This window comes from Pinus tabuliformis, chromosome 5_2, assembly GCF_031772625.1.
Source record: "Pinus tabuliformis cultivar Carrire ecotype Pingquan chromosome 5_2, CPIR1, whole genome shotgun sequence".
Taxonomy (NCBI): Eukaryota; Viridiplantae; Streptophyta; class Pinopsida; order Pinales; family Pinaceae; genus Pinus; species Pinus tabuliformis.
Window position 1 is genome coordinate 492056082 of NC_142306.1, and position 16386 is coordinate 492072467.

The window sequence follows — 16386 nt, forward strand, 5'->3', positions numbered from 1 at the left end:
GGGAATATTAAATTTGACTTATACTTTAAAGGGAGTGGCGCCTCTAGATTGGTTGTTGGATGAATATGCATTGCTTGTGGGTAGTCGTTAAAGGATCTAGAGAAAGTTATCCATCATCATGTTCCTCTGTCACTTGAGGGCTTCCTTAAACAATATTTTGAAAGGATCTCTTGCTCCCTCGTCTTTCTTTTCTTTCGCCATGGGAGGTCGTCAAGGTTTGCAAGGCTAGTCTTGCAAATGTTCAACCAATTCTATCCCTGACTCCTTATACCCTAACCTCATTGGGGACATGCAAAGAAAAGAAGAGAAAGAGCAAACCGCTCTGATACCACTGACCCAAAGTTATACAGGAACGCAACATAATACAGATACAAACATAAACATCGAGATGCAACAGAAATAAAACTTCATTTAATTAATATCAAAGAACTAAAATATGCTTACATATAGAATGGAAATAAACTAGCTCGGGCGATGGTAGCTTATCTCTGAGAAGAGATGTGGCGTCTACATGCCTATGAAATATGTTACAATGAGGGTCAAGGGCCTTTTTTATTATTGAACAACAAGGGAAAACCCTAAACAACCAAAACCCTAACTCCACGAGGTTGAATACGAAGAGTTTGTGGGCCTCGTTGGGTTTAGTTAGGTATCCAACTTCCCGGGGTCATAACTTGGTCATATTATCTATGTTTGGCGCATACGATACCTCATTAAAAATATCTCTCTTTGCCACATGCCCCTACCTATGGTTGCTAGCCTGTTGTGGATGATCCAGATTTAGACAGGAACACAACAAATTACAGAGATAACCATATACACAAAGATGCAGCGGAAATAATACTCATTTCATTAATGGAAAATACTGAAATATGCTTACAACCAGAAATGGAAATAAACCAGCTAGGGCGATGGTAGCTTATCTCTGAGAAGAGATGTGGTGGCTACATGCCTCTGAACTGTGTTACAATGAGGCTCAAAGGCCTATTTATTGTTGAGAAATAATGTAAAACCCTTAACATTCCAAAACCTAACCCTAGAAGATGAAACGCCAAACTGTGGGCCCCGTTTGGGTAAATTGGTACACCAACTTCCCAGGGTCGTAACTTTGGCATACGATCTCCGTTTGACGCGTACAATAGCTCGTTAGAAAGATCTATCTGAGCACTGCCACTTTGGGAGGCAACATCGGTCCATGGACCCATGTTGCCCTAGATTTCCCAAAAAACACCGTTTAGGGCCTCAAAACGGCTCCGGAAGTTCAAGACCTGAAAAACTGCTAAAGATAGTAAGTTGTGCTATAATTAAGGAAACTGAAAATGCTGAGAGACACAATGGTGGGGGCCCAGGTGGACTTGGCAGGTGGCCACCAATATCCACTTGGATCATTCCTCCCCCCTTAGGAAGCAATGGTCCCCATTGCGTTGAGTTCCTCCATGAGATGAGGAAACTTTTGCTAAACTTGTTCCCTGGTGAGCCACTTGCCCTGCTGAAGGAGTTGGCCTGCTTTGACAACTCGATACAGTTGGATATTCTATTGGCGAGTGTTCTTGATCTGTGTGTCCATGATCCGATCCGTTGCAGCTTGTTCCATGCAATCTGGATTTAATTCTGTGGTTGTGAGCTGTTCTGCAATGTCGGATGTGTCTAGCAATGGTGGAAAGTATGGCCGAAGGCGGTCCACATTGAACACTGGGTGCAAGCCAAGGAATGGAGGAATGCTGAGCTCAAATGCATTGTCTCCCATAGCCTTAGTAATGGTGTAAGGACCATATCAAAGTGGTATCAGTTTCCGATAGGCTCCAGTAAGGCGTTCCTTTTGCAAATGCAACCAGACTTTTCCGCCCACCTAAAACTTGTGTGGCACCCGATGTTGATCATGTCGCTGCTTGTACTTGGCATTTGATTTCTCCAGAATGTCATGGACCTGGTGGCGAATATGTTGGATGCGCTCAATGAAGCTGGTGGCCTTATCTGTTTCGGATTGGACATGAGCTGAATTTATGTGAGTAGCTGCAAGTGGTATGGCCACATCAATGGGGCATAGTGGTTGGAATCCCAAACCCACCTGAAAAGGGCTATGGCCAGTGGAGCTGTGAAGAGCTCGGTTGTAGCTGTGCTGAACATAGGGGAGGCTCTCGTCCCATGTGCGTGGATGCTTTGAGTTATACATGCGCAGAATGTGCACAATCATCCTATTGACAAACTTTGTCTGGCCATCAATTTGAGGATGGAAGGCTGTGGACTTCGTGAGTTTGGTGTCCAGCATTGACTAGAGACTAGACCAAAATGTGCTGAGAAATCGACTGTCCCGATCTGAGATGATAGACTGTGGGATCCCAAAGTGCACCCACACTCGTTCAAAGAAGAGTTTAGCAGTGGCTTCTGCTGTGATATTCTTCTTGCAGGCCGCCATAATGGCCATCTTCGAGAACTTGTCGACGACCACAAAAACACAGTCATTTCCATGCTTAGTGGAAGGAAGGCCTGACATGTAATCCATGGAGATGGATTCCCAAGGTCGACTAGGGGTAGGCAACGGGGTATAGAGGCCGTGCTTCTTGATGGTTGGTTTGGCAATGGCACAGGCAGTACATGATATGATGTACTTCCCAACATCCTGTCGAAGATTCGGCCAATAGAAATAATTTTGCAGTACTGCCATTGTTTTCTCGACCCCGAAATGCCCAGGAACCCGACTGTAGTGTGCTTCCCAAATCATCTTGGCACGCTCGCTTGAAGGAACACAAAGGTGACCCAGGTGGCATAACAGGGCATCTTGGAGGTGAAAATCTGGAACATGCCGACCCTCCAAGAGTGTCTGGTATGTGTGGCCGAATTCTGGGTCGCTTTTGTAGAGAAGTGGCCAATCAGAAGTCTCGTGCCCACAAGAGTTGAGCACGGTGGTTAACGCCATGATCGGTGGTCGACTGAGGCAATCTGCAAAATTATTGGTGCTGCCCTTCTTATACTTGATATTCAAGTGGAACTGTTGCAGGTATGTAGACCACTTCTGATGTCGATCATTCTGCAATTTCCCTTGGGTCTGTATGAACTGCAGGGGTCAGTGGTCTGTGTGGATGACTGTTTCCTTCCCCAAAATGTAATGCTTCCATTGTCGACAGGCCTATACAATGGAATACATCTCTTTATCATAAGTGGGGTACTTTCGGACTGTTTCTGAAAGTGTTTCACTGTGATATGCCACTGGATGTCCCTGTTGAGTGAGGACTGCCCCAATAGCATAGTCAGAGGCATCTGTCTCGACCTCAAATGGTTGTTGTAAATCTGGTAATGCGAGCACTGGTGCCGTGTAGAGGCGATCCTTCAACTCCATGAATGCCTTCTGTTGAGATTCAAACCAAAAGAATTTTGCTCTCGCCCCTCCCTTGGTGAATTGACTCAAGGGCCAAGTAATATGAGAAAACCCCAACACGAACCTGCGGTAGAAGTTGGCAAGACCTAGAAAGCTGCGGAGCTCTGTTAGAGTGGTTGGAGATGGCCAATCCCGAATGACTTGGATCTTGGCTGGATCGACATGCACCCCCTGTTCATCAATGATGTATCCCAGATACTGAACCTGGGTCATGCCAAAAGTGCATTTCTCCAAATTGGCACATAGCTTGTGTTGCCGCAGTGTTTGGAGAACCTGTCGGATGTGGTGGAGGTGTTCTTCCCAACTCTGGTTGAAGATCAGAATGTCATCCAAGTATACTACTACAAAGGAGTTGGTGAATGGCCGCAAGATGTCATCCATAAGCCTCATGAAGGTTGCAAGAGCATTCGTCAATCCGAAAGGCATAACCAACCATTCGAAAAGGCCCTCCTTGGATTTGAAGGTAGTCTTCCACACATCAGAGGGTTCGATTGGTACCTGGTGATATCCTGACTTCAGATCGATCTTGCTGAAATATTTCGCCCCTTTTAGTTGGTCCAGGAGGTCATCAATCTGCGGGATCGAGTACCTATTACGGACAGTGATCTTGTTCAGTGCCCGATAGTCAATACAGAGTCTCCACGTCCCATCCTTCTTCTGTACCAACACGATCGGGCTCCCACAAGGCAATGAACTCGGACGGATGTGACCTTTCTGCAGGAGCTCCTGAATCTGCCTCTTGATTTCATTGTTCTCCAGAACGGAGCGCCGATAAATTGGTCCATTGGGTAGCGGCGCACCTGGGGTCAGATCGATGGAGTGCTTGACCTGACAGTGCAGAGGAACCCCTGTAGGGGAGGTGAAGATGTCCTTGTATTCCTCCACAACCTTGTCCATCTGTAGTTGTCGTGCAGAGGGACCCCGTTTGGAGGCCGCGGCCACGGCCACCGTCTTCTTCTTTCCTTGAGGGCGTATCATCAGGAAAACAAATTTTCTGGTTTTGGAAATGATCTTACTGCATTGTTTTGCAGTAATCAAAGAGATGATGGTAGGTGGTGCTACCTCTGGTATCCTGTACAACTTATTTCCCAATGTAATAATAACAGCACAGGGCCTTGATTCATACACAACATGTCGCTTCCACAAGTATGGTTGTCCTAATAATACATCACAAACTTCAAGGGGAGCAATGTCATACAATACCTCATCCGTGAAGGGCTTGATGTTGTATGGAAGGCGACACTGCTGGCTCACGCGAAGATCTCGTCCTTGGTGAAGCCACCCAATGGTGTATGGTTGTGGATGTGCTGTGGTCGGTAAGCCCAACCACTTCACGACCTCTGCTGAAATGAGGTTCTTTTGACTCCCGCTATCAACAATGAACTGTATCGGGGAGCCCTTTACCCACATCTGGGAGTGGAAGAGACGCTCCTCCTCCTCTGGATCTTCGGGTTCATTTTTCTGGATCTTGGCGGTAGCAACAGTGGCATTGGGATCCGCATCAATGATCTGCTTCCCTTTGTCATTCCCCTTATCGGGTTCTGACTCAGAGTCGGAACATGCATCTGATTCTGAAACCTTTAGCTTAGCCACCAGTGACTGCTTGGCCCGATACTCACTTGTGTTGTGGGTGGAGCTCTTATGGAACTCACACCATTTTCCCGTGTCCTTTTTCGGCTTCGCGTCACTGTTCTTTGCTTGCAGCTTCGGCGGGTTGTCTTGGGCTGCCCCACCTTGGCTTTGTCCTTTGTTCTGTGGTTTAGGGGCCCCTTTCCCATGCTTTGGATTCGCAGATCCAAAGTCTCGCTTCTTTTGCTTAAACTTCTGCTCGACCTTGACGGCATATCGGTATGCTGCGCCGAGCGAGGAGATGTTCAGGAATTGTATTTCTTCCTAGATGTACTTATGCAGGTAGCCACGATATTTGAGTATCAAATGTTGCTCTGAATCCTTGATACCCAACTTTGTGCGAAGGGTATGGAAACGATTGGTGAACTCCGGCACGTCTTGGTCCCTTCCCTGCCGCAACGTGGTCCACTTTATGTATTCATCCTCATAGCTTCCGACAGGGTAGTACTGCTCCTTGATGGCCTCTCGGAATGAATTCCAGGTGGGTGCGGCTGAAAATAGTGAGCCAATACTTTCATCCTTTTGCTCGCAGTAGGTTTCCCACCAGTCCTTGACGTGGGGGGCTACTTTGAGAAGAGCGAAAACAATCTTTTCCCGACTCGAAAATTCATGAACAGAAAAATAACCCTGTTAACGGGAAAAGTGTCTACTCAGAACGACCCTATCCCACTAAGGTGTGACAGTGACCTTAGAAACAAACAAGGAAAACTACTTTCATATTCTTCTTTATGAACTATAAACGAAGAGGAATAGGATGAACCAACCTGTGTCTTGCGCTAGTCCTTTGATCCAATCTCTCTCCTCTTTGACAGCTTCCAGCTACCTGCTCCCTTACTTGCCCAACTTCACCAAGTTCCTGTAAGATCACAGAAGAAGAAAACTACACAAAGACATGGATTTATATTCATAAATAGCTTAGGATCAGATTTAAGCTAAACATATAAATGTAACAAACATCAATGAAACACAAGCATGTAGGAGAAACTCAAATAGTTTTATTGATATAACAAGAAGATCCAGGAGGAGTTACAACTGATGATTCCTGATCCAGCATCAACCTCCCAGCAAAGGAATCCCCTCTTCACCTCCAACAAAGAATAAATCACCCAATACTCTGATATCTATCTCAAAACCAACAACAATTCTCTGCAATGTCCAAAATTCTAGCCCCTGGATCTCTGGGATGAGGGATCCATATATAGATGTATGCAAAGAGGATGAGTCAGCTTATGATTTGACTAGTGGATTCTCTCTATCAGTTCTTGCTTCCACTTGGAGACTGAGAGCCTCTTACTCATCCTTGGTCGAACTCAGTGAGGCAAGTGTCATTGGGGAAGATTCTGGAAGCTTCCATTGTCTGTCCACCTCGCGGAATGACACTGCCATTTGTAATTTCCCGCTCAACGCACCCTGTTAGTGAATTTAGGTGCGTTGCAACGCACCTAGCTAGTGTACTTGGGTGCTATGCAACACAGCTAGCTAGTGGAGCAGCTGAAATGATCCTGATTTGACTGATTCTGAGCAGTTTCTGGTGGAGAACTTCTGGGAGAAGCTGTAATTTGTTGACCTTGTTCCTTTAGGGGCCGGAACAACACTTTTAGGGACTTAGGATCCCTTGGTTTATGAACATTTCATGCTTAGAGCTGTAAGGCACAAAAATGTCTATAACAGTTGCCCCCTAAAGTATGAGGCCGTTTATCAGGTGAAATGCTTTATTAGGAGGATCCGAAGTTCTTTCAATGCTAGGAGGAGACCTGTAATAAGATACAATACAATACATTATTTTCATACTGTTTTCATGATCTAGCTGAGGTGGGCATTCCCATGCTCAGCTTTATAAATTCATTTTCATGTACATAGGACAGACAATCATCTCATGGTAGACTGATGATTCTGATAGAGCCATCATCCTTCTGGTAGGATGATTATCTGTGCTGCAATGCTGTACATTTCAATGTCTTTATTTTCCTAAATATATATCGCAGCCCGGATGGATGAAACTAGATCCAGGGTCTTCAATCTCGTCCGATCTTCACTCGAAGTACAAGTCGATCCATGTGAGAAATGTTTTGAAGTCGAACATGGAAAGACATCGCTTGATTACCAGTCAATGATGTAAACTGTTAACAAGCGCGAGAGGAATCACCGATAATGATGATGACCCTCAAGGTACTGCAGTACAATTCACGTGGTGTGAATCAAGGACTTGGCGTTGAACACCACGCAAAATCTTTCGGTCGAAGGTCATTGATGTATACCTGTCGTCGGAAGTGAGAAACTTGCCATTGAGGCATGCAAGCTTCAAAGTACTGAATGGGGTGTTCCTAGATCAACTTCTTGGATAATGAGCTGGTGTCGACAAGAAGCGATCTGTCAAAGGAGGGCCTTAATGAATCCCACATCAATGACACGGAACGGAGCAAATGATTTTGATGGAGGTGAAAATGATCTGATGATATATGGTTCAGGATGGCGGTCATGAAAGAATGAAGTATAATGTATGGTAGTGGATGGGACACAGATGACTTCTCTGGATGACTTCTCTTGAACATGTCGGCGACACTTATGTGATGGACTGGTAGCATTTACCCCAAAGGTGGATGGTATGGCATGACCATGGTGATGTGACCGGTGAATGAAACAACCCAACCCGACTCAGGCACGGAGTGGAAGTGTCATGTTCAAGAGCGACTTGCTACCAATAAAGATTCTTTGAGTTTCTTCCCAATTTTTCCCCAGTCATTGCTGACCAGTACCTCTTTATTTTTGTCAATCTTGAGGAGGATAACATATGCTTGTTCTATAATTTTCCCTTCGGGCAAACCCATCGCTATGTTTTAACGAGCCTAGCGATAGTGAAACAAGACAAGTTTTTCGCTATTAATATTTTTAACGAGTTTAACGACAAAGATAACTCGGTCCTTTTCATTTTTAGAGAGTTTGAAAAGGTACGTAAAGGTAACTCCAAAATTCCTTTTTCGTCATCTAATCCCTTAAGTCCGAAAAATTATAAAACAATACAGAAGGGATGAATTTTCGATAGTTTTAACGAGCCGAACAAAACAAGCTCTCGATCTTTTTGTGCAATAATCCCTCAGGTCCAAAAAGATTAAAATCTAGAGGAGGGATAGCGCTTCCGGTCGCTTTAACGAGCTGGAAGGCCAAAACTCGGCAATCTTTTCATATTTTACGAGTCAGTTGAAAAGAGCTTAAAGAAGACTCGTCTTTTGAGGAACGAGTGATAAAATGGGTAGCAGCTGATTCCAGGTAAGGGTTGGAATTTTCCAATCACTGCAGTGTCACAAGGATGGCTAGTGAAATCACTCTTCGCAGCTGTTCCTCAAAATGGGTAAACAATCAAATGGAGGTGAATGATCGGCCAATGGAAAAGTGGAGGTGACGGTGCAAACACGACCAAGGCTTTAATGGCTGAAATGCTTTATTCACGGTGGTTATTTACCAGGGAATAGTTCATTTTTTAACGAGCTTAAACGCGGGTGGAAACATTTGCTCATGTCTTATGTTTATTTTTTAACGAGATTGAACTATGCACTAAAACTGCTCGATTAATCCAGTCATATGATAAGAATGTCTCATATAAAACGACAACTTTTAGATTTTTGCCCCACATCCTTTCCTTATGCAAGTTAGGTGACGACTAATCCTACGAATTTAAAGGGTTAGAGGTCCTAAAAATTTAAAAAATAAATAGCTGCCCCTCGCTTGCACTCCAAAAGGTTTGCATGCCCCCAGGTATAAAATATGGTTTCAAGGTTACCCGTCAATTTGCAGACAAAACATTTGTTCTATCGGGAAAGACCTACCTCTTACAGGTTACCCAAAGATTGTTTTATTCGCGGTGCAAACAAAACACTTCTTCGGCGGTGTCTACTGAGATAAACAAAGGTGAGTGACGACGTCTGTCAAATCACATAACTTTGACAAGAGAATCTTATTCTAGAATAACCCCTCTTCCACCGACGGATGGGGTACAGACTAGTCATATTCTCTCGCGGAAACCTACCCTATACCCGAAGTTTTCCTGCCGAAGCAGACCAGGACGCATGCCCCCTGGGTTTCAGTCATATCCCTCCGAATTACTCGCGCTCATTGGGAGGACGGACTGGGGATTGAGACATTTCTTGCGTGAAGAGACCATTTAGGGATGGTGTATGACTATTTGCCATGCGTGATCCGGGAAATGAAAGCTAGTCCACGAGCTTGACCACTCTTCCTTCGTGCGGAAAACACATTACTCTAAAGAGTGAGGAGACGATGGCTCCCATGCAATAAATATAGTCTCGTCCAAGGAGTAGGTTATAATCCAAGGGTCCTTGAACAACCATTACGTTCATTTGAACTGTCTTCCTTCTCAATGTTATGGGCACATCGGGAAGGATCCCTAAAGGTCGACTGGTTCCTTTATCAAAGCCTGTCAGATTTCTCATCTCAGGCAACAACGATGGCGAACCAAGCGCTTTCCAAGCAATAGAGGAAAGGATACTCACAGAAGCCCCCTCATCTATGATGGTACCAGCCATGACCATTCTATATATTTGAACGATAATTCGGAATGGTACACTTGATGGTAAACGAGGTCTGCCTAGTTGATTCTAGTCGAAGGAGACAACTAGGTTGCTTGGAGGTGGGATCGAGTAGACGGCCGGGTATGGCTCTGACGAACTTCCCTCCTGCGGTAAGGGAATGGGTATATTTCCCCCATGTTCGTCGGAGTCTGTGTTGATGAAGAGAATTTGGATGGTGTCATCCTTGTTCTCTTCAGTGACTGTATCATCCGAAGATAAAACCTCTGAGGGCAAGACCGGGTCAACTGCCACCTCGACCTTTTGACTTTCGTCTGGTATGGATTCAGATGGTTTATCTTCAATGATAGGCGCTTCAGCCGACCACTTGAGCGGGCCAGCTGGATTCTCAACTAGTGACGGACTCGGCAAGAGTTTTTTATATCCAGGAGGAAGTCGTAACGGCGAAACCGGGCGATCATCCAAAACTCTTTTCGCTTCGTCTAAGAAGGGACAATGGTGGACGACATGATTGCCTTCGTACAGTTTACAAGGAAATCTAGCTTTCCCTTTTTGTCCTGGGGCTTCACTTTCGCTTGTTGACGGTGTGCTTTCAACATGATCATCAGAGGTTGATGACACCGGATTGTGCAAACGAGGAGACCAGTCCCTTAGAATCCGAGGGATGCAAGGACAATCTCTGTGAAAGTGGTCTCCTTTGCAAATGACACATGGCGATTTAGGCCTGGTCGGTGCAGTGTGTGGATTTTCGTTAGACGACACTCGTTTTCCCCCATTCGCCTTTGGCTCCTTCTTCTTCTTCTCTTTCTTATTTTTCTCCTTCTTCTCCTTAGGAACTTGACTTTTGGCTTTGCCAGCCCCATTAAGCGAAGAGGAAGGAGGAGAGGAAGAATTAGAGGAAGTAGAAGGTTGGTGGGCAACTCTGGACTCGTCTAATTGCTGATTCGATTGTTCAGGAATAGTGGTGTTCTCAACGAGATTGGTTGAGAAGAGCTATACTGGCAAGCCAATTGTCAGTCCTGGAAGCGACAATGTGGCCATATGGGGTGCACCAACATCTCCCCAAGAGGAGAAGGGACTAGGATTTCCACCAAGGGGAATTCCTTGGTTGGTAGACTCCATTTTCTCAACCTAAGATCAACGTAGGAAAAGGGTATGAATATTCCGTTTAAAATAAATTTTTAGACGCTTTGACACAACTTTTTTTTTCAGTTTTAAAGAGTCGAGAAAAAACAAAAGATGACTCTAGTCTCCTTCGATTTTTAATGAGCCTGAAGTGACAAGTGCTCAGATGGACCTTTTCCGTTAAGGAGTCTGAAAAGGAACGAAAGGGACTGCTCTGGAGATCTAGGTAGAGGGAGTACCAAACCAATCGCAAAACTGCAGAATAATTTTTACGGTACGACAATCAATCTTCCCGAATGCTGTGTTCGGTGCATTGCGATCAGTATGGCGGTCGACACGACTTCCTATGGATAAAAGGTTTTAAGCCTATAGGGGTCTCCCAATATATAATCGACGGTACGTGGGAGCACAAGTCCGTACTGGCACTTATCGTCTCAAAGTGGAGGAATCACCCAACCATCAGTGAGGACAACAGTTACCAGGCTTTACGACGCCGGAATACGTCTCTAGCCTAGACCTCTAAATGTTGTGCGTTAAGTTCCAATGCGTTGTTAGATTCATTCAATTTATTTTAAGTTGATCTTTCTTATGAAGTTTGCCTTTTGGGTTCACCACGAGATGTAGATGTAATTCCTAAAATGCAATCTAAAGATGATAAGCAAACTTTTATCTCTTTTCAGCAATGAAAATCCTAGCTACAAGGGGAAAAAAAAGACACAATCTTTTCACAAAGAGCAAAGAGCACACTGTAAATGCACTTTCCTAAATCAAGCCAAACAGACTGTCAATATGCAAATGCACATGTGCATGTATTTGTTTTTCACTTTCTTAATATTGATGCCTAAAAAGAAAGTTGATGTACAAATCTGAATTTGCTTTCAAATGACAAACACAAACAAGCTTCTTTTCGAAGTCAAAAGGTAGAGATGATTACGACACTTTATGATTTTGAAATAAATACTCGTTTCGACACTAGAAAGTCACAAATTCAAACCAAAGGCAAAATTAAAAGCATAATCAACTGTCAACAGCAAATAAACTTTCTCCTAAGATCAAAATCGACAGTTGTGATAGATCTAAATCAAAGGGCGACAGTATGACTATTCTACTTTTGCAATGGAAAACTGTAAATGATGTAACAAACACACAAAAACATCTACAGTCTTTTTGTACAAAGGAGGCGGAATTAAGGCAAAGAAAAGGGGTTTTTAAACAGACACATATACTGATCACAGGCTGCAAAAGTCAGAGACAAAACTGAAAAAATGAAGCAGAGAACCTCAGCTGCACAAGGCTAGGCTGATCAGCGCACCTGTTACACAGAGAAACTGGATTGCAGCGCAGGTAGCCCTCTCAGGAACTGCGTTGAAATGCAGAATCTCTTCACAGAGCCTGCGCTGGGGCAGAAACGAGAATTCTATCCGGGTTCTGGGTCACGGTTTGTAGTTTAATCTATGGTTTTTGGCCGAGTAAAAGCAATCAGTAATGCACAATCAGAGGGTAGATTTAAAGGAGGTCTAAGAGCTATCACAAAGGGCAATCAGATCATTTGTGAATCAGCTGTTCAAATCATAAACAGATCTAGTGAATGGATTGAAGTAGCAGATGTCTACTTTGCATTTGTTAATGGCAAATGCAGTTCGATTGCTACTTCTATGTTTATGAAACAAACAATAAGAGAAACACAAACAAACTAATTAGACACGATCCCCAGCGGAGTCGCCATTTTGTTAACGGGAAAAGTGTCTACTCAGAACGACCCTCTCCCACTAAGGTGTGACAATGACCTTAGAAACAAACAAGGAAAACTACTTTCGTATTCTTCTTTATGAACTATAAACGAAGAGGAATAGGATGAACCAACCTATGTCTTGCGCTAGTCCTTTGATCCAATCTCTCTCCTCTTTGACAGCTTCCAGCTACCTGCTCCCTTACTTGCCCAGCTTCACCAAGTTCCTGTAAGATCACAGAAGAAGAAAACTACACAAAGACATGGATTTATATTCATAAATAGCTTAGGATCAGATTTAAGCTAAACATACAAATGTAACAAACATCAATGAAACACAAGCATGTAGGACAAACTCAAATAGTTTTATTGATATAACAAGAAGATCCAGGAGGAGTTACAACCGATGATTCCTGATCCAACATCAACCTCCCAGCAAAGGAATCCCCTCTTCACCTCCAACAAAGAATAAATCACCCAATACTCTGATATCTATCTCAAAACCAACAACAATTCTCTGCAATGTCCAAAATTCCAGCCCCTGGATCTCTGGGATGAGGGATCCATATATAGAGGTATGCAAAGAGGATGAGTCAGCTTATGATTTGACTAGTGGCTTCTCTCTGTCAGTTCTTGCTTCCACTTGGAGACTGAGAGCCTCTTACTCATCCTTGGTCGAACTCAGTGAGGCAAGTGTCATTGGGGAAGATTCTGGAAGCTTCCATTGTCTGTCCACCTCGCGGAATGACACTGCCATTTGTCATTTCCCGCTCAACGCACCCTGTTAGTGCATTTAGGTGCGTTGCAACGCACCTAGCTAGTGTAATTGGGTGCTATGCAACGCAGCTAGCTAGTGGAGCAGCTGAAATGATCCTGATTTGACTGATTCTGAGCAGTTTCTGGTGGAGAACTTCTAGGAAAAGCTGTAATTTGTTGACCTTGTTCCTTTAGGGGCCGGAACAACACTTTTAGGGACTTAGGATCCCTTGGTTTATGGACATTTCATGCTTAGAGCTGTAAGGCACAAAAATGTCTATAACAAACCCTCTAGCAGATTTAACCATTTATCTATGGCATCTGCGTCTATCTGACCCTCGAATATGGGGATTTCAAAATTAACTTGTACCTTAAAGGGCGTGACGTTTCCAGAGTAGCTGCTGGAAGCAGATGCGTCGCTTCTGGGTAGCCGCTGAAGGATCTGGGCAAAGCTGTCCATCATCGCGTTCCGCTGTCGCTCGAGGGCTTCTTCGAGCAAGATTTTGATGGGATCTCCTGCCCCCTCGTCTTTCTTCTCATCCGTCATGGGAGGTCGTCGGGATTTCTGAGGCTGGTCTTGCAAAGGTTCGACCAGTTCAAGCCCTAACTCCTTATATCCCGACCTTGTTGGGGACATGCAAAGAAAAACAGAGATGAAGCAGACCGCTCTGATACCACTGATCCAGATTTAGATAGGAACGCAACAAATTACAGAGATAACCATATACACAAAGATGTAGCGGAAATAATACTCATTTCATTAATGGAAAATACTAAAATATGCTTACAACCAGAAATGGAAATAAACCAGCTAGGGCGATGGTAGCTTATCTCTGAGAAGAGATGTGGTGGCTACATGCCTCTGAACTGTGTTACAATGAGGTTCAAAGGCCTATTTATTGTTGAGAAACAATGTAAAACCCTTAACATTCAAAAACCTAACCCTAGAAGATGAAACGCCAAACTGTGGGCCCCGTTTGGGTAAATTGGTACACCAACTTCCCAGGGTCGTAACTTTGGCATACGATCTCCGTTTGACGCGTACAATAGCTCATTAGAAAGATCTATCCGAGCACTGCCACTTTGGGAGGCAACATTGTTCCATGGACCCATGTTGCCCCAGATTTCCCAAAAAACGTCGTTTAGGGCCTCAAAACGGCTCTGGAAGTTCAGGACCTGAAAAACTGCTAAAAATAGTAAGTTGTGCTATAATTAAGGAAACTGAAAATGCTGAGAGACACAATGGTGGGGGTCCAGGTGGACTTGGCAGGTGGCCACCAATATCAACCTGGATCGGTGGATCTCAAAAAAACATCGTTTAGAGGGTCAAAACAACTCCAGAAGTTCAAGACTCGAAAAATTGCTAAAAATAGTAAATACTAGTTATAATCAAGGAAATAGATGAAACTGACTGGAGGTCTAGGTGGAATATGTGGGTGGCCACCAATATCCCCCTGGATCAACATGCTAGTTGATGCCTATTTGGATGACTTGTATTTGAGCTTTTAGGGAGTTGAAAGGTGGTGAAAGTTCTATATGCCTAGAACAATCTTCAGAGGGATGGTCAATGTCCCCCACAACAATTGGAGGGTTTATGAGAGGGTGATTCCCATGACCGTGTTTCCTAACCCCACAACATGGAAGACCCCTTTGACACAACATTCCCCTGTCAATTTTGACCTGAAACATGTCATCCACCCCGCGGATAACACGAACAAACCCAACTACTCCCTTTCAAAACTAGGGGAATGACTTACGTGGTCTGGTCAAACAAGTGTGAGTGAAGCTCCTATGCAAGGATTGATCAGTAAATTAATGACACCCAGAGCCCTGAGCCAATGACCTCTAGGGTCTTGAACAAACACAATATACACTTGAACTTCCCTGAGAGGGTCACTATCTATTATCCCAAAGATAGAAGCTATAATTAGAAGAAATTGGCCTCGATATTGAAGAACCCATACCACTCGGACAACCCATGATTGAAAATCTATGGGTGCTTTTTGACTAACCCCAAACAAAAATAACAACAAATCCTTCATCCACAGAAGAGAAAAACCAACCTTCCTAGAAATGGAAGTCCCCACCACCCCAATTCTAGACAAACGGAGAGAAAAATGACCACCCCCCAAAAATTGGAGAACAAAAATTCAAGAAAATAAGTCACCCAGTCCAAGTCAATAGAGATCCAAGAAGGAGGCCCAAAATTTTTCCACAGGGGTCGGGCTTAGAGAGTTAGGCCTCTGTCGTCCACATTGAACCGTCGTAATACTAACAAACTAGAATTCAACATGCATGAATTGCCAAGAGTTATAAATTACCTGCAAATATGCATATCTTCGACTATCTGCCTAGAGTGGATGAGAAGGACAGCCTAGATCCTAGGTGGGGCTTGTCATCAACTTCAACATTAGAAACAACAAACCCACAGTCACTAGCTCACAAAATTCACTTCTTTTGAAAGTTGGTCTGCAAGGCACTCTAGAGCAGTGCCCTACCAAACTCGCATTGGAAGAACCTCCGGAAAACCTTCTTCTCATTTCACAGTTGCAAATAATGCCCAAGGCCATTGAGACCCACAACCAAATAACCTTCACTGCCTCGAGAATGCTTGGGTGTAGAACCCCAGGTTCTATATAATCACCACGTTGCATCGTTTTATTGCCGCATAAAGTGGGTATTAACGCCCCATATTACTCAAATAGGCCATCGTCTGTCACCACCATTAGGGGCCTATTCAACTTTGTTAATTGAGTTTATTTTTGGTGATTTATTAAAATGACTGTTATTTTCTTTTTTAATATATAGTTAATATGTTAAATTTTATTGTAATAGTTTTAAGAATTTTACATAAGGAATCCTAATCTCTAAAAAAAAAAATAAAGATAAAGATATTTAAAAAAAACTCAACAATAAAACTATTTACTTCATCTAAAATTGATTGAAAAATCTCCTTCCACATGGACTGGACAAAAAGCCAAACTCAATTTCCCTTTAGTTGAATTAGATGTAACATAATTTGTTGGGAAGCAAAAAAATTCATGATGTAATAAAAGATTGCAAAAACTGTGGGAAAAATATATTATGATACACTACAAACAACTCTTAAACTCGGTGTATGAAAGATGAAGGGATTAGATAAGTTGTCTTACTTCTAATGCCTCTACCTGTTATATCATCTTTGTTTTCTATTTTTACTTTGATGGAGATCAACTGCATAGTGGTTA